Raw genomic sequence first — 24,270 nt, forward strand, 5'->3', positions numbered from 1 at the left:
GATGAACACTAACCTGTTGATGCTACGTACTGATTTGCTTGATGCTATTACTGTAGAGCAATGAGTCGCATGTGAACACAAGCACCGAAGTCAACATTACCTTCCTTCAATTGGGCCAACTGGCGGTGAATCGAGGAAGTACAGTACATCCTGACGAAACTAAAATGAGCTCTAACATGGAAATTAAGCGTTTCCGGACACATGTCCACATAACATCTTTTCTTTATTTGTGTGTGAGGAATGTTTCCTGAAAGCTTGGCCGTACCTTTTTGTAACCCCCTGTATATTATTTACATATTAACAAGACCCGCACCTTTTCTCTGCCTCGTGATGACTGGGTGTTGTGTGGTGTCCTTAGGTTAGTTAGGTTTAAGTAGTTCTAAGTTCTAGGGGACTGATGACCATAGATGTTAAGTCCCATAGTGCTCAGAGCCATTTGAATCATTTGAACCAAGACCCGCACCCGTGATCTAGGGGTAGCATCTTTCATAAGAAATCAAAACGTCTTCGGTTCCGGGTTGGAACCACGCAATCGGTTAAATTTTGAATAAAAATCATCATCAATATCGGTCGATGAATTCCGACATAAGAAGTCACCCTCATTCTGCCAACCGCCTCGTCAAAGAGGGAGGAGGAGCGGACACAGATTCAGAGCACTCTCTTGCCCGATGGGTGGGAAACTGTCCCTAAAGGCAGAAGAATCCGAAATGATCAACGGTATGAGGATTCAGAAGGCAATGCAAACCACTGCAGCAAAGACACATAGTGTGTATACAAAGGGCATGTGTCATAATGATTTCACCATAGGAAAAAGATTCCGGAATAGTCCCTCATTCGGATCTCCGGGAGGGGGTCTGCCAAAGAGGAGGTGACCATGGGAAAAAGATTGAATAACCAACGAAAGGATAACGTACTACGAGGCGGGGTTTGGAATGTCAGAAGTTTGAATGTGTTAGGGAAGCTAGAAAACCTGAAAAAGGAAATGCAAAGGCTCAATCTAGATAGAGTAAGGGTCAGTGAAGTGAAATAGAAAAAAGAGAAGGATTTCTGTTCAGATGAGTGTAGAGGAATATCAACAGCAGCAGAAAATGGTATAACGGGAGTAGGACTCGTTACGAATAGGCAGGTAGGACAGAGAGTGTGTTACTGTGAACAGTTCAGTGATAGGGCTGTTATTATCAGAATCGACAGCAAACCAACACCGACAACAATAGTTCAGGTATATATTCGGACGTCGCAAGCTGAACATGAAGAGATAGAGAAAGTATATGGGGATACTGAAAGGGTAATACAGTACGTAAAAGGAGATGAAAATCAAATAGTCATGGGGGACTGAAATTCAGCTGTAGGGAAAGGAGTAGAAGAAAGAGTTACAGGAAAATATCGGCTTAATACTGGGAATCAGAGAGAAGGAAGGATAACTGAGTTCTGCAATGAATTAAAGCTAGTAATAGCGAATACTCTGTCCAAGAATCATCAAAAGGAAAAGGCCAGGAGACACTGGGAGACTTCAGGTAGATTACATCATGGTCAGTCAGAGATTCAGAAATCAGCTTCTGGATTGTAAGGCTTACCCTGGAGCAGATATAGTCTGATCACAATTTAGTAGTGATGAAGAGTAAGCTGCAGTTCAAGAGACAAGTCAGGATGAATCAATGCGCATAGAAGTGGGATACAGAAGTACTAAGGAATGACGAGAAACGCTTAAAGTTCTCTGAGGCTACAGATACTGTGATAATGAGTAGCCCTGCAGGCAGTTCAGTTGTAGAGGAAAGGACATTTCCAAAAAGGGAAATCACTGAAGTTGAGAAGAAAAACATAGGTACGAAGAAGGTAACTGCGAAGAAACCATGGATAATAGAACAAAGACTTCAGTTCATCGATGAAATAAAGAAGTACAAAAATGGTCAGGGAAATTCAGGAATACAGAAATACAAGTCACTTAGGAATGAAATAAATAGGAAATGGAGGGAAGCTAAGGCCAAATGGCTGCATGAAAAATGTGAACAAATCGAAAAAGAAACGATTTCGAAAGGACTGACTAAGTTTACAGAAAAAGCCGAAGCAACATACAGTGAAATTAGAAGCAAGGGTGATAACATTAAGAGTAAGAGAGGAATTCCACTGTTAGACGCAGAGGAGAGCGGGCAGGTGCAACAGTATCTTGAAGGTCTCTATGAGGACGAAGACTTGTATGATGACGTAACAGAAGAGGAAACAGGGAACGATATAGAGGAGATGGGAGTTCCGGCATTAGAATCAGAATTTAAAAGAGCCTTGGAAGATCGAATAAGGCAGTGGGGATTGATATCATTCCATCAGAATTTTTGAAGTAGTTGGGGGAAATGTTCAACAAAACGACTATTCACTTTGGTGTGCAAAATGTATGAGTATGGCTATATAGCATATGACTTTCAGAAAAATATCATCCACACAAGTCCGAAGATTGCAAGGGCCGACAAGTGCGAGAATTATCGGATAATCAGCTTAACAGCTCATGAATCCAAGCTGCTGACAAGGATAAAATGTAGCAGAATGGAAAAAGAGGATGTGTTAGATGACAATCAGTTTGGCTTTAGCAAGGGAAAAGGAACCAGAGAGGCAATTCTGACGTTGCAATTGATAATGGTAGCAAAACTAAAGAAGAACCGAGAAACGGTCATATGATTTATCGACATGGAAAAAGCATTTGACAATGTAAAATGGTGCAAGATGTTCGAAATTCTGAGAAAAATAGGGGTAATCTGTAGGGAAAGATAGGTATTACACAATATGTACAAGAGCCAAGAGGGAATAATGGTTCAAATGGTTCTGAGCACTATGGGACATAACATCTGAGGCCATCAGTCCCCTAGAACCTAGAACTACTTAAACCTAACTAACCTAAGAACATCACACACATCCATGCCCGAGGCAGGATTCGAACTTGCGACCGTAGCGGTCGCGCGGTTCCAGACTGAAGCGCCTAGAACCACCCGGCCACACCGGCCGGCGAGGGAATAATAGGAGTAGACGACGAAGAACGTAGCGATTGGTTAAGAAGGGTGTAAAACAGGGATGTAGTCTTTTGCCCCTACTGTTCAATCTGTACATCGAAGAAGCAGTGATGGAAATAAAAGAAAGGTTGAGGAGTGGAGATAAATTCAAGGTGAAAGAATAACAATGATAAGATTCATTGATGACATTACTATTCTGAATGAAAGAGAAGAAGAATTACATGATTTGTGAATGGAATGAACAATTTAATAAATCTAGAATATGGATTGAGAGTAAATCGACGAAAGACGAAAGTAATGAGAAGTAGGAGAAATGAGAACATCGAGAAACTTAACGTCAGGTTTGGTGATCACAAAGTGGATGAAGTAAAGGAATTCTGGTTCCTAGGCATCAAAATAACCCATAACGAACGGAGCAAGGAGGACGTAAGAAGAAGACTAGCTCTGGCTAAAACGACATTCCTGGTCAAGATAAGTCTATTAGTATCAAATATAGGCCTTAATCTAAGGATGAAATTTCGAAGAATTTACTTCTGGACCACAGCATTGTATGTTAGTGAAGCTACGGCTGTGGGGAAACCGGAACAGAAGAGAATCGAAGCATCTGAAATGTGGTGCTATAGAAAAATGTGGAAAATTAAGTGGTCTGGTAAGGTAAGGAATGAGGAGGCTCTCCAAAGAATCGGCGAGGAAAATAGTATATGAAAAATACTGACAAGGTGAAGGGACAGAATGGCAGGACATCTATTAAGACGTCACGAAATAACTTCCATGGTACTAGAGACAGATGTAGAAGGTCAAAACTTTAGATGAAAACAGATTGGAATACATCCAGCGAGTAGTTGAGTAGTTAGATTTCAAGTGGCACTCTGAGATGAAGAGGTTGGTACCGGAGAGGAATTCGCGGCGAGCCGCGTCAAACCACTCAGGTGACTGATGAATGAAAAAAAAAGACCTACAGAAGAATCAGGTGTATTTTCCAAAATAATGTAGCTGAATAGGTCATACAGAGGAAGGATACCACTTAGAAGAAAGAAGAAACATTAATGGGTCAAATATAAATATTTTTAAACAATAAAGGAACTAAAGCTGTAAAGGATAAGAAGAAGACCGAAGAGAACATGTCCTCTAGGTTACATAAATCAGTATGTTGGTCATCTATCAGCTTACAAAATTCATGACTGGTTTCGTCTTCGGAGCCATCATAAGATTAAAAAAAAAAAACAGCAGCGGCACTTAGGCGCGTAGTCAACAGTTGAACGTACAAGAATATGGAGTATATATTTAAAGGTAAAGTAAATTTACACTCTCTGCTCTCGTTCTTTTATTTATTGACTATAGGCCTACTTATCATTGCTGTAGTCTTTGGAACTGATGATGAACAAAAAGACTAAAAGAGTCACGAATTGATAAAACAATATGTGGCTAAAATATTGTTTTCTATAATTTAATCCAATACCTAGGTCACCAGTCTCCTCCGCGAGTCCTAGAGGTCTTATTTAGAGAGTATTGCAACTGTTTGAAACAATGGCTAAGTTGATTTTTGTACTTCTGTTGTTTGATGTAGTTCTACACAGAAATTAACATGAGCAGACAGTTCACATTGCAGATGCTGCTAACAATCTGCATACTCGTAATGAAAACTGGTTTGTGACAAGTATTTTTTATGACGAACATCGCACGGTGCCAACGATTACCCTTGTTAAGCAGCACTGATCAAACTATGCTTAGCTCAACTACCGTAAAAAAAAAATTCCATTCTCGGACAATTCCCTTCACTTGCATGTATTTTGGCACAACTGAGAAATGCATTCAACTGCCAATGATCTTTCAACCGTTAAATAATATTAAAACAGATGTAACTCAGCACTTACAGAGAGGGGGTGTCTTCTGTTCTATAAAGTAAAAACACGGACGAGAGAAAGGTTAGATTTCAGCGTGCTGTCAACAATGAAGTTAATAGAGACGGAGCACAAATCAGAAATTGGGGAGGAAATCGACTATTGCTTTAGCTGAGGAGATATCCTAATACTCGCTTAGAGTGGCGTAGGAAGATCACAAGAAAAATGAATTTCTGTGTAATGAAATGATCGTTTGGCGTTGATGGCCGGGAGTCTCCACCTGGGGAAGATCGCCCGCGGGCCAGAGTGGACGAGCGGTTCTGGGCGCTACAGTCTGGATCCGCGCGACCGCTACGGTCGCAGGTTCGAATCCTGCCTCGGGTATGGATGTGTGTGATGTCCTTAGGTTAGTTAGGTTTAAGTAGTTCTAAGTTCTAGGGGACTGATGACCTCAGAAGTTAAGTCCCATAGTGCTCAGAGCAATTTTTTTGAAGATCGCCCACCGAGTTGCCAATCTTTCGAGTAGGCGCCACATTTGGCGAGTTGGCTGTCGATAATGATGAGGACAACACAACACCAAGTGCCTGAGAGGAGAAAATCTCCAAAGCGGCCGGGAATCTAACCCGGGGTCGCTACATGGCTGTCAGACGCGTTGGCCGTTTTTCTATTTATTGTTCGTGCATTTGGTAGGGGCAGATATCACATAACCCGTTCAAATTTATCGTCGATCCCTTCACTCAGGATTACAGAGGGTAGCCAGCCCTCTGATCGTTAACGCAGAGCTATCGTGCTGGTAAGCCACTCAGCTAATGAAGTGGACTAAATATCTATGACTAGAAGGAGATGCGAACCGCGGTTCTTCTGAATGTAGGCGTAGTGACATACAGCATGGGATACGCGGCGCAGCAGCTGCAGTATAACGTTACAGTGACGCGAGTGGAATCGGCTGTTCCCAGCTGCCGGCGCCTGTAGGCCGCTACCCGCGACGCTAGCACTGGGTCCCCGCCTGCATGACTTGCGCCAATGCTGGGTTTTTAAGAGTCCCCATAGTCAACAGATGTGGCCACTCCTAACGCCACGCTTCAGCAAAGCATCACGTGCCACACGGCTTCGTTATTTTTCAGCAGCGTGAATGACTTACAGTTTAATTCGTCGTACAGTCAAAGCCCTCATACATGTAACGGCTGAGAGATGCATTTGATGAATGTTTCGAAATGGGAGCATAACCTCACATATTTGGCATCGAGTTTAAGAAATTATATGGGACTGTAATCAATTTGGAGTTGAAAGTATAAAACTGCCGGCCGCTGTCGCCGAGCGGTTCTAGGCGCTTCGGTCCGGATCTGCGTGACTGCTACGGTCGCAGGTTCGAATCCTGCCTCGGGCATGGATGTGTTTGATGTCCTTAGGTTAGTTAGGTGTAAGTAGTTATAGGTTATAGTGGACTGATGACATCAGATGTTAAGTCCCATAGTGCTCAGAGCCATTTGAATCATTTAGTACAAACCTGTGTTGTTAATGAACGGGTGAAAACAATGTGATAAATTGATTCACAGATCATAAACTACAATTTTGGGATCGGGCAACGCATTCTGTTAAATAAAGTGCACATGCTAATGAAAATAAATACGTTACTTTCTTTCGACATTTGAAATGAAAGTAAAACAGGATGAAAAAAGCATTTCTCGGAAATACGATAGCCAAATGGCCAACATCACAGCTGTGAAAGGTACAGTATACGTTGTATATAAATATTTAAAATCCAAGTGTCAGATTGTTGAAGATGGATAAAGTGAGTAACTAGTGAACGGCTTTACAACGAAAAAAATATTTGTGTTTTTTTTTATTGTTATGTATTTTCTTGGCGCTACACCACGATTTTGAAAAATCGGACAAGTGTGGTAAGTAGAACAAAAAAAAAAAATTCGAAGAGGCGAGAGAACATGAAAGTAATGGAAACAGATGACATAAACACTATAAAACCTTTACTAGAAGAATTGATAAGCGCCGATTGGTAAGAACATCTAAAAATATCACCTATATCACTAACAGAGCCCACAGTTGAGAGCACTACAAAAGAAAACAGTTGTTACTAAGGTCACTGGAAAATGACAATCAAAGCAGAGGTCCACCGTCAGCTGTACAACATCCAGTTTTCTCTGTATGGAGCCATAAATTGGTCCCAGAGGAATTCTATATCATTTAGCACACAGGTATAAATTCTAGAAGCAGAAAAAATCAGCCGTGTTAGCAACGAAAGTATGAAGCATGGGAGAAACGAAATTCTTTTCGTCACAATCGATAAAATATTTTTCACGTCCATTTATGCCGTTCAACCCTCAACTCTTCCCACCCGTTGAGGGTTTGTAAGAAACCCATCTTGCTATTATAAAATTTATATCTCGTTTTGGTTAAATTTAGCAACGAATTTGCATATGTACGGAAAATTAAGTCACAAATATTTCCGTTGCGTGTTTATTTCAGGTTAGTAGCGAAATTGGGTTTTTCTTTACAGATCCACGCACTCACCAACGTTTATAAATCTAAAACTGCTTCGATATTACCAGGTATACTTCTCTTTTAAATTTATTGTCAGTGTCTAAACCCAGTTTTTTTGTGTTGTACTAAATATTTGAATGTTTGATATAAGTGGTAATATAGCTGATCCAGTCCCAAGTACAAAAGTTAACTATAAGCTCCAGAAGATACCCGCCATTTCAAAATTTAGTCACAATGTTAGCCTCAAGTTGAACTGTATTCGTTTACTCACAAATGATGCAGGCATGGTGCGGCATTTAAAACTGACTTACCAGAAATAAAGTAATGATGTGAGGGATACAACGAATTTAATGCAAATCCGTAATTAGTTACTCACCACCGATGTTCAAAAAGGGATCATAAAGCCGCTCTATTACACGACTACAAAAATCTGCCTAAAATTTACTTTTATGAATAGTACTACGGCAAAATAGTCTAATATAAAGTTTTCGATACATTTGGGTTGTTTTTCTTACAATTCTTGCCAGTGGGAAGCTTGTATTCATATCATAAAATGTTCATCTCAAGTCTACTAATTGAATAAGAGCTTCTGTGGTGCAATCAGAACCTAAACCGACATATCTCACTGCATATTTTCTACAAAGCAAGGGAACGTTGTCTGTTTATGCTGCACGTTAAAAAGTTAATTATTGACAATTCTTAATTCTGAAATATTTAAAGCTTTTGGCTATGCAAATGGCAAAAGAAATCTAAGGATGAAGACAGCAACGTAATTATAATAGTGTATTAAGGTAATTAATTGTAACATCTATTTTAACAAAGAAAAGAAGTAGTTACCGCCGCCAAGTGGTGGAAACCTTCAAATATTAATCGAAAGATTCTAGGTATTAGCGAAGCCACTCTGAAATAAATCGCCTGCTACGACAATCGAAGACCTTCTGGATGAGGAGACATATTCACTAACGCCTTGTGAAGAAAGGATAAAAGACTGAATAAAAGTTTAGAGTAACTTCTCCTAAAGTAAGATGAATCAAAAATCATCAACGCATCGAGATATAGTATCTGAACCTCAGGATTAAAGACACAAAGAAGACATGAAGTGTTCTAAAATATTTTTATGATAACCTGTTGATTCATACAAAAAATTCCGAGATAAATTTGATCCTTGCCCATATATTCGGATACTGATAGTTCAGGAGTAGTTCGGCAGAAGAGCGTGATATGTAAGTCTTTTGAATTGTGTAGGGATACTAGTTAACATGCAAACAAAAAACTGGGCAGCTTTAAGTTACTAGATATTAGTGAAGTGAAATGGCAAGATGATTCTAGGCCAATTTTAACAGAGTCACTGAATACTGTGATAAGTGTCGCCATCCTTACCAATACAAACATAGTTAACAGAGGGTTACTATAAGCAACAAAGTGGGTGAAATATTATTACAAGGACTGATACAAAGCGTATACCAATCACTGTTGTAAAGGTTTATATGGCTACACTACAAGATGATGATGAGGCGATATGTGAGGAAATAGAGGAATAGATAATGTAGGGCGAATAAAGTTTTGTATTCCCTGGTAACTGGAGGGAGTGAATGATTGTCGGGAGGATATGAGGTGTAAGACATGAACAATACGGGGGAAAAGCTAGAGTTCTGCAGCAGGTTTCAACTGGTTGCAGTGAACGCTTTTCCGGAATCGGAAGAGACAAAAGCACACACGGCTAAGATTAGGATGCACTGTGGCTATTTTAAAGTTAGACACCTATGCAGAAACAGAATATAGGACTGCAAATGTGGGCTGCGGACGTGGGCTGAGAGCATAGTCTAACGGACAAGAGTTTTAGGATAGAATAGAAGAGGATCATGAAATCGTAATATATGTTGAATGCTGAAAATTTAGAAAAAAACAGATGAAGTGGAAATTTTCTTATGCAGTAACTAATGGCCTAAAAAGAGTGTTGGCTGAAGTTCGGTAGAAGATGAGTAAAATATTAGAAATGGGGAAAAGGGAAGCTTGAACAGAACATCATAAGTACACCGACAGCAAGGGTACAAAAGGCACAGGTAACTCAGGAAATGTTCCAGTTTAACAACAAAACAAGAAAAGATAAGAATACTATGAGTGAGATGGGCAGCATTACAGATTGCTTAAGAAACAGGCTAATTCAGAATGGATGAGATTCGATGAAAGAAAAATTTACGCGACTTCTAGGAAAATTAAATATAACTGCAAAAAGTAAAAACGTTAAGCTGCGAGTTTAATAGTGATATGATTACTTACAACGAAACACCGACAACACAACAAGCGGCTATCATAAGCGCATCACCATGCGACAGCAGACTGTATTCAGCCAAGAGCACACACAATAGCCAAATAAACATTTCCTTGTGAAGAAAATCTAACACTAGATTCATTTATAAACTATTACTCCATTTAACTCTAGGTAGAAGTGTCGGTGATTTATTACCAATTTGTTTGTAAGGATAATAAGGAGCTAGTTCCATACAGCTAAAATTCCAGCAGTTCAAAGTCTCGGTCAGACCTGCAGGGCCATGTAGCGTAGATTAGACAGAGTGTTAGAGCTGAATCACAATGTGGATCGACATTCGATGAGAGCTGCTATTGCCATTTGTCTCCATCGATTATAATTACTTCCATTTTGCCCATCGCTTGTTCCATACTGTACTTTGAAATATTTGTAAACAAATAGTTACGTAACGCTTCCTAAGTATGTTGCATGTGCAATCAACAGTTCAGTGTCAATTCACTACAGTTTTCTTACGATGTTGCTTTGTAAAACCACAGTTATTTTGTGGTCTCCAGTCTCAAAACTGGTTTGATACGGCCATCCACGCTAATCAGTCCTGTGTAAATCTTTTTATTTCTACAGAAGTATTGCAACCTACATCCATCAGAATCTGCTTACTGCATTCAAGCTCTGGCCCCCTCTATAATTTCTACCTCACAACCCCCACCACCTCCGTCCGCTGCCACTATTACCGGGTTAGCTATTAATTGACGTCGGAGGGTGTTTTCTATTATTTCTCCTTTTATTCGCATTGTCATTAAACGCCTTTCTTTCTCATTCTTTTCAGCGCCTCTTCATCGATTATTCGATCTACCTGTATCATCTTCACCCTTTCTCCATGACATCACATTCCGAAATCTTGTATTTCCTTTTCGTCTGTACTCTTTACTGCCCTCCTTTCACTTCCCTATAAGGTTGCACTGAAGATAAACACAGTTGGAAAATATTTCCTAATACTTGTTAATGGAAAACAGCTCTACATTATTTGTCTGAGAAAAGCCTTTCTTGCTGGTGGCAGTCTTCATTTTTTATCCGTAGTATATTGCTTTGCTCCAAAATAACGAAACTCATGTCCTATACTCAGCTACTCATTTTCTTATCTAATTTTCCTAGCAGCACCTTACTTAATACGACTATGCACAACTTCCTTTGTTTACTTTAACTCGAGTTCGCCTTAAGGTCTATTCTGTTGAAAAGTCCACCTACATTTACAAAATGTCCTTCATTGAAATTAGTGCAATTATAAAAATTCTAACAAACAAAAGGTCTTGTAGGATTGATGGAAGTTCAAACAGAATTCTGAAAAGTTTTTCTAACTGAATAAGTAATGTCCTTATACATGAAATGCATCAGTAGACAGGGATTTTTTCCAGACAGACTAAAATGTGGAGATATTAAACTAGTTCATAAGATACGTGACAGACTTAAACAATTATCGTCAAATTTTCGTAGGGACATCTTTTCAAAATCTTAGAAAGAGTTACGTTCAAGAGTAGTCGTAGACTTAAGTGAGACTTACTTAGCATATCAAAGTTTGGGTTCCACAAAGGTTGCTAGACAGAGAATGTTATTTGTACATTCTCTGAGCAAATAGTATAGGCCCTAAATAATAATATATGGCCAGCTGCTATTTTTGTGAATTTTCCAAGGCGTTTGATTGGGTAGATCGATACTCAAACAGTTGGTTTGAATGATGCTTCACAAACAAAATGCAAAAGAGTGTTGTGAATAATTCAGACAATGCCGAAAAGGTAGAAAATTTTAGTGACCGCAGAAGAAAAATAATCACAAAGGGAGACTCGCAGGGTTCAATTTTGTGTCCACTCCTATTCCTTATACAGAGTGTTAAAAAAAAGTGTCGAATACCTTAAGAGGTGGTGGTAGTCATCGAAACAAGAAAAATAAGTCTCATAAACATGGTCTGGAAACGAGATAAATGGTTCAAATGGCTCTGAGCACTATGCGACTTAACTTCTGAGGTCATCAGTCGCCTACAACTTAGAACTAATTAAACCTAACTAACCTAAGGACATCACACACATCCATGCCCGAGGCAGGATTAGAACCTGCGACCGTAGCGGTCACGCGGTTCCAGACTGAAGCGCCTTTAACCGCACGGCCACACCGGCCGGCTGAAACGAGATAAACACGTGTTTGTAGGAAGCGTTGCGCGACGCTTGGTTGCGGATATTAGCACAGTCGTTGAATTGGTGCACTGTCATATATGTCGGCAGGGTATTATGATGCCTTACTCATAGTACTCTACGTACCATTAGATGGTCTGCAGTCAGTTGTTTGGTTCGAGTCGTGCTGTAAGCTATGTTAGTTTTCGTCGTGTTTGTGTATCTTACTGTACAGTACTGTGGACTATGGGTGCATATCACGCTGTTTTACCTTCTTCCAAACGCGGATTCACTTATGTGTTTACTGTTATTCCGCTGAGTGTACGTACAAATGTTGTAGCACATTTATATTTTCTCTCATTCGTCACTTGTCACACTTGTCAGCAATGGAAGCGCACAACTCGACAACTGAAAAGACGGAAACGATATTCAGCTATGGTTTAGCAAATGGACGTAGCCTGCAGGCCCATGCCCTCAACAAAGAAAAACATCCACAGTGCAGAGTGTCCTCTGATAAGCTGTTCGGCAGACATTTCCAGCACCTGAGGGATACAGGTAACCTTGCACCTCAGAATACTGACAACAGAAGGCCCACACAGTCCGCACGGCTGACATGGAGGAGTGCGTGCTTCGTTCGGTGGAAGAAACCTCTGGGATAAGTATGCGACGATTAGTAGCAAACGAAGGCGTGTCTCACTCTGGTATCTGGCGAGGGGGGGGGGGGGGGGGGTGTACCTCATGAAAATTTCTGTGCCCATGTCATCTACAACGCGTTCTGGTCCTACAGCCACAGGATCATCATGGCTGTTGCAGAACAGCGCCGCATATCCACTGTTCACATCCAAGATTTTATTTACCGATGAGGCAGGGTTCACAGGAGATAGTGACGTGAATTTACATAACCGGCATGTACGGGCAGATGTAAATCCCCAAGAAAATCAGGAAACGGCATCAACACCGATTCTCAATCAACGTAAGGGTAGATGTACTTGGACGTAATTAATAAGGCCATAAGTGCTACCAAAAAGATTAACTGGGGTGCGTCATCTGGACTTTCTCATTAATGTATTGGCTACCTTGCTGGAGGCTGTGCCACTGCAGCAAGAATGTCGTTCATACGTAATGGCTCACCAGCACAATTCCGTCACAATGTCCGCCAATATCCGACACAGACATTTTAGGACCGCTGGATTGGTCGGGGAGTCCCGCGCGCTGACTTGCTCGTTCCATAGACCTCAATCCCCTAGACTTCTGTTTATGGGGTCTACGACAGCCAATCAACGATTTGCGGACACTACGTGATCACGTCTTCAATGCGTGCCAGCAGGTACAACAACAAGAACCTGCATTCTTCAAAGGATGTGTCATTCCTTACGCCGGAGGGCAGGGGGGCGGGGTGCATTATTATGAATGGACACCACGTTGAACACCTCCTGTAGAAGTGTGTTTATCGCAGAAAGGATGTATTTCCGGACACATGTTTATTGGACTCATTTTTCTTGTTTCGATGAGTACTAACATCTCTAAAAGTATTCGAAACTTTTTCTTGAACAGCCTGTATATGTGAATGACCTCTCACCAAGCAATGAACAAGCAAAATTGATACTTCGTGCAGACGATGTAAGTGTTATAATAAATCCTATTAGAGAGAAAGCGACAGAAGAGTTAGTAAATGATATTATCAGAGACTTATAAATTGGTTCCCTAAAAATGGGCTCTCCCTAAATTTTGAGAAAAACACATTACATTCAGTTCTGTACATTAAATAGAGTTATACCAGTAACTGATATAGCACATGAGCAGGAGTCAGCAAGTAAGACAAAATGCTCTAAATTTTTGTGCGTAGATATTGATGAAAACTTGATTTGGAAAAAGCACACTACTGAGCTTTTGAGATAATTTCGTTCAGCTACTTTTGCTCTTCGTATAATTGCTAATCCTGGAAAGAAACCTGACAATCTCCAGACATATTTTGCACGTTTTCATTCTATAATGTTGTACGGAATAATTTTCTGGGGACCTCAGCACTTAGAAAGAAAATATTGATTGCAAAAAAGCAGGCAGTAAGAATAATATGTGGTGTTCACTGACGGACGTCACGAAGGTACCTCCTCAAGGAGCTAGGCAATTTAACTGCGCCGCCACAACACATACATTCGCTAATGAAATTTTTCATTAATAATCCATCATAATTTGAGAAGAACAGTGATGTAAATACCTACAACACTACAGGGAAAAATGACATTTATTACCTATACCTCAGAGATAAGTTCAATATGCAGTATAAAAAATTTTTTATCGTTTTCCCAACAACATAACATGTCTCACAGCTAGCGAAGCAAGTTTTAAATCTAATTTAAATTCATTTCCGCTGGACGACTCCTACCATTCCACTGATGAATTCAACTTAAAAACTCGTAGCCAATTAAAAAAAATTAAGTGTAGTTACATGAGTAGGACTAAAAATAATACTGTGTTCATTAATATTAACACTAACAACGTATGCGTATCGTGTAAACTGACTCGATCCACATCATTTCGATACAAGACCTGTTCAAATGATGTATGGAACATGTAACTACCTTCAGAACACACATTGTTTGAGCTGGATGGTGAAACTACTAGCCCGAAAATTCAGATCTGTATGCGCCAGTTTTCGTAATACCCAAATTAAACAAGTGTATCATCTGTCTTACGTCACACTGCGACGTTTAACAACGGCGAACAACCATTTCTCTCCACCTTCGTAGTAGATTTTATGTTCTAACCAAAAGGCCAAAACGTAAAGGAATAAGCCATGTATCGACGAAATACTGTTAGTTTAAAAACTGGTAAGTGCCCACTCTTCAAAATTTTCCACAGAATGGTTGACCACTCTCCTAGTGTCACCGTCAGATTGTTAGAAAATCTGGCTGTTAAACGTACGTCGAGGAAAGAGTGAGCTTGAACGACGCTGTTACGAGCGACGTTCAGTAAGCAATGCAACAAATTTTTTTCTAGGCCAACTTTGGTTGAAAAAATTCGGAATTTGTTGTGGTACATCCTGGAATGTTCCCGCTTCAGCCCTTATAATTTCATCAAGTTCTGGCTTGCCGCGCTATACGTAATCTTCAAAATGTGTGTAACAAAGGTGCTTTCCAAGCAGAAGGCTGTCATTGAGTTTGCAATTTCAGAATTCCTACGGAGACCTGGCGGTGAAAAACAGCATGATGAGCCTTTCGGCGAGGCCTCTGTCATCACCGCAACTAGGTCGCGCGAACCTGTGCTATATCCCTTGTGCACACAGGTGACACTCCTGCAATGTTGGAACGTGCGGACACTCTCATTCAAGGTGACTGACGAATCAAAATCAAACACTTTGCTGTTCCATGACATCGCAAGGCCTCACACAAGTCTGCACACCCGAGAGGAACTCACAAAAACCTAACTGGACTGTTCTTCGTGATCTACCCTACAGTTTGGATCTGTCACCTTCCGACTCCCATCTATTTGGCCCAATGACGGACTCACTCTGCGGGAATCAGTACGTGGATGGTGTGGAGAACAATCTCCACATCATCCGCGTACTAATTCTCGCACTGGGCCAAGTAAATGGAAGTTGAAATGTGCGAGATCCAGACTGTAGGCGGATGAAGAAGAACAGTCCAATTAAGTTTTGTAAGCTCTTCTTTTCTCCCTGACTTGCGTGAGGCCGTACGTTGTCACTGAGCAGTGAGATGTGGTGCATCAAGACGTTGTGTCCGATGTCGAACAGTAAGGTGGTACCATGAGGGCATACAGGCCTTCCCAGTAAGACGGCCTAAGGCCGTTATATTGAACGGAGATTATGTAGAAAAATTTGGTTTTGTACCCAAAAGAGTCGGGAATAATATGGTGTATAGAAATACATAATTACCCCTGTCTGCTTTCGGGAAAGAAATGTGTTGCGTTACTTATTGAACGCCCCAAACCTATTGCCGATAAGTTGTAGCCAGTGTGCCAGAGGCAGTTTTGTAAAAAAGAAGACACCAAAACAGTCCAACATGTCATTACTTTCCAGTTACTGACATCTGGCAGTTCTTAATTTCACAGTGAAAGTAAGGAAAATAAAATTCTAGCAGAGGAAGTGCTTTATCCGCTTGAACAATCAGAACCCTAGATGGAGCTAGCAATACTCTGATGCCTTTCCAGTTGTTAAAAAAAACTTAATGGAACGAAAAAGCAGTCCACCAAATTGCAATATTTTGTACTAGTTTCGGATCGAGACCCATTTTCAGATCAATCTATAGGGGCCGGCCGCTGTGGCCGAGCGGCTCTAGGCGCTTCAGTCCGGAACCACGCGGCTGCTATGCCCGCAGGTTCGAATCCTGCCTCGGGCATGGATGTGTGTGATGTCCGTAGGTTAGTTAGATTTAAGAAGTTCTAAGTTTAAGGGACTGATGGCCTCAGATGTTAAGTCCCATTGTTCTTAAAGCCATTTGAACCGATCTACAGGGGAGATAACCGAATTTACACTCATGCGTAATACTGTTATTACCAAATTCTTGAGAATATGCCAAAGAAACAGAACATACTGTTTTAAACTTACATAACAAAGTCGAAATTTTGACCGGTTTTTCGTTCTTTTGAATAATCCAAGTTACTCCAGGATGCTGTAAGTTCGTAAGAAAAACTTAAGATTTCCTCATACAATGTAAGCTTTCACGGCCGGTATTGTGTTCACTTAAAACTACCGGGCTGACAGGCCCTGGTCGAAGCACAAAACTCTCCCCTTACGTTTCGTCACCGACTGCGGGAGACATCCTCGGAGGTACAGCGGTGAACTGCGAAAGCGCTGATTATAAGTTATAGACAGTGACGCCCTCTGTACTGCCTATATAATCAGCGCTTCCTCGAGTTCTCTTCGCAGTTCGCCGCTGAACCTCCGAGGATGTCTCCCGTAGTCGGAGACGAAACGTCAGGGGAGAGTTTTATACTCCAAAAATGGTTCAAATGGCTCTGAGCACTATGGGACTTAACATCTTAGGTCATCAGTCCCCTAGAACTTAGAACTACTTAAACCTAAGTAACCTAAGCACGTCACACACATCCATGCCCGAGGCAGTATTCGAACCTGCGACCGTAGCAGTCCCGCCGTTCCGGACCGAAGCGCCTAGAACCGCACGGCTACCGAGGCCGGCTTTTATACTTCGACCACGGCCTATCAGCCCGGACGTTTTAAGTGGAGTTAAGATTTCCTGTTTACGGAAGGTGTGGTACGGATCGGAAATCACCACAATAACAGGCGACTGATCTGTAGGCGATCACTGGACGCTGGACGGGGCACCACCAGCACGTAGAGTAGCCGGGGGAAGGGAGGAGGCTCTCGAGCGAGTCCTCTGCAGAGGCAGCTGGCGACTGTATTCTGCGGGTGTTACGGGCGCCGGCCCGTGGAGTGCGGAGGATGAGTCAATGGCTGCGTCTTGCGGGCGTGTCCGCCGATAAATCTGCGGCGCGTCACAATGGCCGCCGCTGCTGTTGTGACGCTGCGCGCCGCTCCGCTGCCTCCGCACCTCCCCGGCCCTTCGCGCTCCACCGGACGCCGATAAAGCCGCCTCCGGCACTCGCCCTTTGCGCTAAACGGGCCATTCAGCCTGTTGGAATCCTCTTTCGCTTTCGCGCCGCTGCCAGAATTCGCCTGAGTCCCACCCATACCTTTTGGAGGGTGCAGTTGGGAAAAATTTTTCAGCGCGCACAATGAAAGGGAACCGCTACAGATAAACTTCCATAGTGCAATGATTATGTAAACACCTCTCCTCGAGCGCCAGCTCCGCTTTTCTGGCTGCACGGTCTGTCGGTCGGGCGGCTGGTCCTCCCGCCCCGCCCAACTCGAGAGCATGGCAAGGACCGCATGCGGCGGTTTCTGGCTGCACGCCCAGCGCCGTTCCTCAGAGATTCTTCCGCGCGATTTGCTCTGATCCGGACATCTGCGACAATTCACCCGCGGCGTGTACAGGAGCACAAATAGATAACTGGCGCAGATATAAATAATATTTCTCCGTAAGAGGGTGAGCTCTGAACGGCTCTGGTGTGAGGGTCGACTCACATTTTGCGCTCTCTGGTAAAATACGTTTATCCTTTTTAGATGTTCCTTCCTGTCTGTTAGTCTTTGCGTGTTTCCTCACAGTTATTGCAGTTTAACTTATTAAAACCTGAACGCGCAAATTTACAAAATTATTCTAGGAAATGACAAATTCGAGATCGTATCGTGTTGTGAGTTCTCAAGCTTATTCTCAGTTTGTTACCTGAGTTTTGCCGGCCGCTATCGCCGAGCGGTTCTAGACGCTTCAGTCTGGAACCGCGCGACCGCTACGGTCGCAGGTTCGAATCCTGCCTCTGGCGTGGATGTGTGTGCTATACTTACGTTAGTTAGGTTTAAGTAGTTCTAAGTTCTAGGAGACTGATGACCTCAGATATCAAGTCCCATAGTGCTTATAGCCATTTGTACCATTTTTATCTGATTTTTTCCCGGTGGGGTATGTCAATCAGCTATGCTGTTTTGTTATCGTGTGACTTTGCTGGGATTACCCTGCTTTTTATTTTTTTCTCACTGAAGCGTAGCTTTTTAGTATAAAATTGGTTGTTTAAGGGAGCGTTGGAATCACTGATTTTACTAGTTTTTCAGTGATTTCACGTATCAGTTAATGAAATAATTGACGTTATCGAACTTAGATTACATGTACAGAAATAGAAAAGTCGTAACTTTACTAAACTTGCCACTATCCCATAAATATTTCTAGTTCAAAAACAAGCTGTATATACAAGAATATCGTTTAGCAGTGTAAAAATAAGTAATATTTTCCTACATAACAACGAGAATAATCTAAAAAAAATTAAAAAACATCCTCAGTGGGCTAGTAAAGTACATCACTACCGTAGATGACACAGTGGTCCTCTTTCAAGGAAAAGAAAATAAACGGGGAACAGAAAGAAGGACTCAGCGTACTGAAGTACCACGGCTGCAAGTGGAGTTTATGCAGGAGTGGAGTATACGAGATCCACGCAGAGGCGAAGTGTGCATAAGCTCAGACGGAAATGCAACATCACTATGTGACACAATTTAAAGAAAACAGCCCTCGGTCACTATTTTTAACGAATTAATAGGGTTTCAGCACTGCTAGGAGTGTCTTCCTCAGAATTTAAATCAAAGAATGGTCTATAACATGGTCACAGAATTATGATAAAAACGTATGATACAGAGTATAAGTACAGAATCATCGATTAATTCGTAACGCGTAAGTAACGAGCAGCCCTTACTGGCTCGCCATCACAATTTTTTATCTGGAATATCTTTGTTACTAATGCCCTTTTGGCATATTTATTATTTTATAAATGATATATAAGTACTGCCAGTCTTCCACAATGATTCTGTACTTATACTCTGTATCATACGTTTTTATCATAATTCTGTGACCATGTTATAGACCATTCTTTGATTTAAATTCTGAGAAAGACACTCCTAGCAGTGTTGAAACCCGATTAATTCGTTAAAAATAGTGACCGAGGGCTGTTTTCTTTCAATTGTAGCTATTCACGGTCTCTGAACGTGCAGCCACGTACAAAATTTTTGTTTATCACTGTATGAGAATTTAAATGGTTCAAATGGCTCTGAGCACTATGGGACTCAACTTCTGAGGTCATTAGTCCCCTAGAACTTAGAACTAGTTGAACCTAACTAACCTAAGGACATCACACACATCCATGCCCGAGGCAGGATTCGAACCTGCGACCGTAGCGGTCTCGCGGTTCCAGACTGCAGCGCCTAGAACCGCACGGCCACTTCGGCCGGCCATGAGAATTTAAAATCGTGTTTACTGGGAGATGCTGAGGAGGCTCTTGGAAGAGATAGAAGCTAAGGAAAGGGTGTTTGATTGATGGTGCAGGCCTTAGGAGAAAGGACTGAAGCAAAGAAGACTGCATACCCTGGTTAAACTCTAAAAGACAGGACGGTAAAGATCACTACAATACAATTAAGAGATAAGCAAAAACGATATTTATCCGAGGTAAAGAAGAGTCATGGAAGAAAAAAATGTCCCTACGTAGAACATTTAGTTGGATGCAACAGGACGTCAGAAGCTTGGCGATTTATACTTCAAGTCAGAGCTCTTGCTAAAATTGGAAGTGGAGACAGAATGATCCCCATTTCCCAGTGGAAGACATATCTTCAATATCTTCTTACGGAGAACATGGAAGAGCTTCGAGAAGTGGCTGACGATTAAGTTTGTCAGACGCTTGCTTCAAAAACGAAAAAATGGAAAGCCAGAAGCTCCCGGGAGTATAGTAAAGGAATTACTGAAGTTCGGAGGACCTACACTGAGGTGACAAAAGACATAGCCGATATGCACATAACAGATGGCGGTGGTATCACGTGCACAAGGTGTAAAAGGGCAGGGTATTGGCGACAGTGCCCGATGCCCATCACTTAACCACCGAGAGCAGCGGTGTTTGCGTAGAGTTTTCAGTGCTAAGATAAGCAGCACTGAGTTAAATAACCGAGAAAGTACGACGAGAGTATCCTTAGGACACGGCGAAATTTGGCGTTAATGGGCGACGGCAGCAGGCACCCACCGTGGTGCCTTTGCTAACAGCACGACATCGCCTGCAGCGCCTCTCTTGGGCTCACCACCATATCGGTTAGAACCTAGACGTTTGGGAAACGGTAGTCTGATCAAATGAGTCCCGATTCGGTTCGTAAGGGCTAATTGTAGAGTTTGCGTGTGATGCAGGCCCCACGAAGCGTCGGACCCCGGCTGTCAATAAGGCCCTGTGTAAGCTGGCGGTGGCTCCATAATGGAGTGGGCTGGGTTTACATGGAATGGACTTGCTGCTATGGTCACCGGGCCACATTTGTTCGTGATTGGTTTGAAGAACGTTGAGGACAACTGGAGCGAACAGAAATTCACCAACTCAGTAGCAATAGATGAGTCGTTTACTACAGATATGTCAACTACTCTTCTGACTGGTTCGACGTGGTCCGCTAAGAACTCCTCTCCTGTGCCAACGTCTGCATCTCAGGGTAGCACTTGCACGCTATGTCCTTAATTATCTGTTGGATGTATCCCCCTGCCGTCTGTACCCTCTGCAGCTCACTCTAGTACCCAAGGGGTGATACCCTGACGACTAACACATGTACTGTCATCCTAACCCTTCTCTTTGGCGGCATTTTGCACATGTTCCTTTCCGTCGATTCTACGCAGAACCTCGTAATTCCTTATCTTGCCAGTCCGTCTAATTTTCAACATCCTTCTATAGCATCGCATCTCAAACGCGTCGATTCTCTTCCTTCTGGTTTTCCCAAGGTCCATGATTCACTAACATACAATACTGCGCTCCAAAGATACATTATCAGAAATCTTTTGGTCATATTAATTCAGTTTGATACTAGCAGACTTCTCTCGGCCAGGAACGCCTTCTTTGCATGTGAAACCGGCTTTCTTTGTCATTCTTCCTTCGCCCGGAATGTGTTATTTTCTTTCAATCCCTAAACTTCGTCTTACGTGCTTCCCAAATATAATGCTAGTATTTGTGGCCTTCAAAGTGAGAGACGTCTTAGTGCAAACATATTTTGCATTCATTCTTTCGACACTCTCCATGTCTTTTTTTTATGTATGTGGTGTCTGTTTTTTCGGACACTGATGTATGTATCTTGACGGCAAATGATACCTTTAGTGATGATGCACTCTTCGTACGACCTCTGGTTGAATGAGGTGATGATGTTCCGAGCTATGGAGATAATGGACAGGCCACATAACTAACTAGTGTGCAGCATATGGGAATTTGGGTTGGGCAAGAAGCGTGCTCGGACAGTCGAAGTTGTTTAGGTGACTGCTCAAAATAAGTACGAAACCCGGATTCGACTCCCAGTCGGGCACAAATTTTCACTTGTTGGAATTGGATTTATTTCAATTCCCGATTACAACTGATGTCGGAAATTTTTTTTCGTCATTCTTCACGTCGTTTCAGTTGAGTCTGCGTAGGAGCTCCGCCAATTTTTGCCATTTCGTCCATAATTCAGCGTTAGAGTCGTTTTCTTTTATTAAGCCGTATGTGGGCTGTTACTTCACAGGCCTCCAAGGCGTTCGGAAGATCAGATATTGAAATTTATGACAATCACAAAACGTTTTGGTAGTTTCGGCTGTACAGACATTTCTCTGGTTATGTCCGTTGCAGTTTTTATTGTACTTTTGCTTCGAAGGCTCTTTTCATCTGTTACTTCGTAAAGACAACATTTAGGTTTTGTGTTTGTGTAGTATAATAGGTCCTTCGTTTTTTGGCACATCCGGGGATTTCTGGTGCAAATTTATTTTGCATGATACATCTCGGTACTCATAATATTGTTGTATTTATTTATGTTGTGTAAGAATTTGTTGTCTTCATTGTTTTGTAGTATTATAGCGATGGGCTTCAGCACATGTTATAACTGTTTTTGCTTGAAGGTGTTATGCAGAGTGTATATGTCATATACCGATTAACAATAAAAATTTATTGAATGGCCAGTATGATATATTTTATATGCAGTCCACGAATATGTACCAGTATAAATAAAATATGTTTTATTTGTGATAACGTAATGAAGGCTGTTTTCAGTGAATGTTCTTCGTTACATGAACTGCAAGTGACCTCGCCACTTGTTTCTAACGTCTATGTTGTTTTATTTTGAACTGCAAATCCCTGGAGTTACTTATGTTGTGATCTTTATTCATTTTATTCTAGGTAAATATTTACAGTTATGATGTCGCATAGTTCACTTATTGCATCCTTTCCAAGTCCTCTTCACAACATCCTTATGAACGTTTGATGCGTAAAAGTATCAGGCTTGTTATGCATATTTAGTTCAGTATGTAAGTTGAAATTGGTGGGGGATGAACAACAGCCTCATACGCACTCTGTTTTAACTATTTCTCTTAATAATTTCCTCTGAATTAGTTCATTCCACTGTGTTTTCTCCCTCACTAGCACAGTCTAATGCAGTGTGATATTTTCCTTAGTTTTCTTCTATAATTACTCTCAGAAGCATTCATATAGTATTCGACCGTTCACGCATTTCACTATTAAAGTGCCATTTTTGTGAGTTTGTGCAACACATAAAAATATCTTCACATGATAACCTGCTCTCCGAATATTACAGGTTCTATAACATTCCTTAGATCAGTTGGTAACATGTTAGAATGCGATTTACGTTGAATATAGAGCAAGCTGATTCATCCGTTACAGCTTCACGTCACTTACCATAAGTACTAAAACAATCAGATTGAAGGCTGATTTACCTTCAACTTCCTTGGATTTTTATATTTGATTCAACACTGACTGTACTTACGTTCAACTGGCGCCTGCTTGCGAAGCTTATTGTTCCGTACTTCTTTCCTTTATCTTTTTCGTCAACTCACGTAAGGTTCAAAGCTGATACTGACCTCAGGCTATCATCAAGAAAATATATTCAGAATTGTTTGCGTGGACTTCAGTTCGTTCTAAGACTAGTTTGACACAGCTCTCCACGTTATTCTACTCTGTGCGGATGATATGTTTCGTATGCAATCCACAAATATGTACCAACATAACATAAAATATGTTTTATTTCTATTATTTGTGATAAGGTAATGAAGCCTTTTTTAAGTGGATGTTCGTTACATGCAGTGCAAGTGATCTCGCCACTTCTTCCTGTAGTCTATGATATTTTATTTGAAATTGCAAATTTCTGGAGTCCCTTATGCTCATTTTATCACCCTCACTCATCTCCACCGCTAGATTAATTACTCCTCAACCCCTCAAGACGTATCCTGTCAACTTGTCACTTCTTTCAGTCGACTAGTGGCAAGAAGCTCGTTTTTCCCCAGATCTATTTGTTTTCCCATCCACTATCTCATTTACAGCACTTGTCTGTAATACCACGTTTCAAAAGCTTCTAGTCTCCTATTGACTACACTGCATAGCGCCGAAGTTTCACCACGTTATAAGGCTACAAACAAGAAAAATACTGTCAGAGAAACCATACTAATATTAAAATGTTTAACAAAATATTATGCAGAACAGTACTAATCACATAAAAACACTTTTGTATATAAGTGGTGACGGGTTTCGAAAAGATGTGGGTCATCTTCGGGTCATATTCTGTAATTTAGATTACAGTATAATAGAGAGAAACGTATAATATAATAAACATTAAGTTAAAAAGAAATTATACAATGTTATACGCAGTGACGATGCATGGCGGCGATGGCACGGAGCGGAAACTGTGGACACCACCCACTTATGTCGACTGCTGACTATGTGGCGGTGTCATTGTGTTAAGTAGCCGATGCCCTGCCCCTTGCCTGTCGCCCTAAGTCATCTTTAGCCGGTAGGGTACAACGTATGCCCACGTGTCAGACAGCGTAAACATAAACCTTAATACTACGCTGTGTATTATCGTAAGTTGTATCTAAATACTAATTTACAGATATACGTTGTACAGTTAAAAAGTTACGTAGTATAAAGTGAGAAAGTAT

This window comes from Schistocerca cancellata, chromosome 3 (genome assembly GCF_023864275.1).
Source record: "Schistocerca cancellata isolate TAMUIC-IGC-003103 chromosome 3, iqSchCanc2.1, whole genome shotgun sequence".
NCBI classification, from domain to species: Eukaryota; Metazoa; Arthropoda; class Insecta; order Orthoptera; family Acrididae; genus Schistocerca; species Schistocerca cancellata.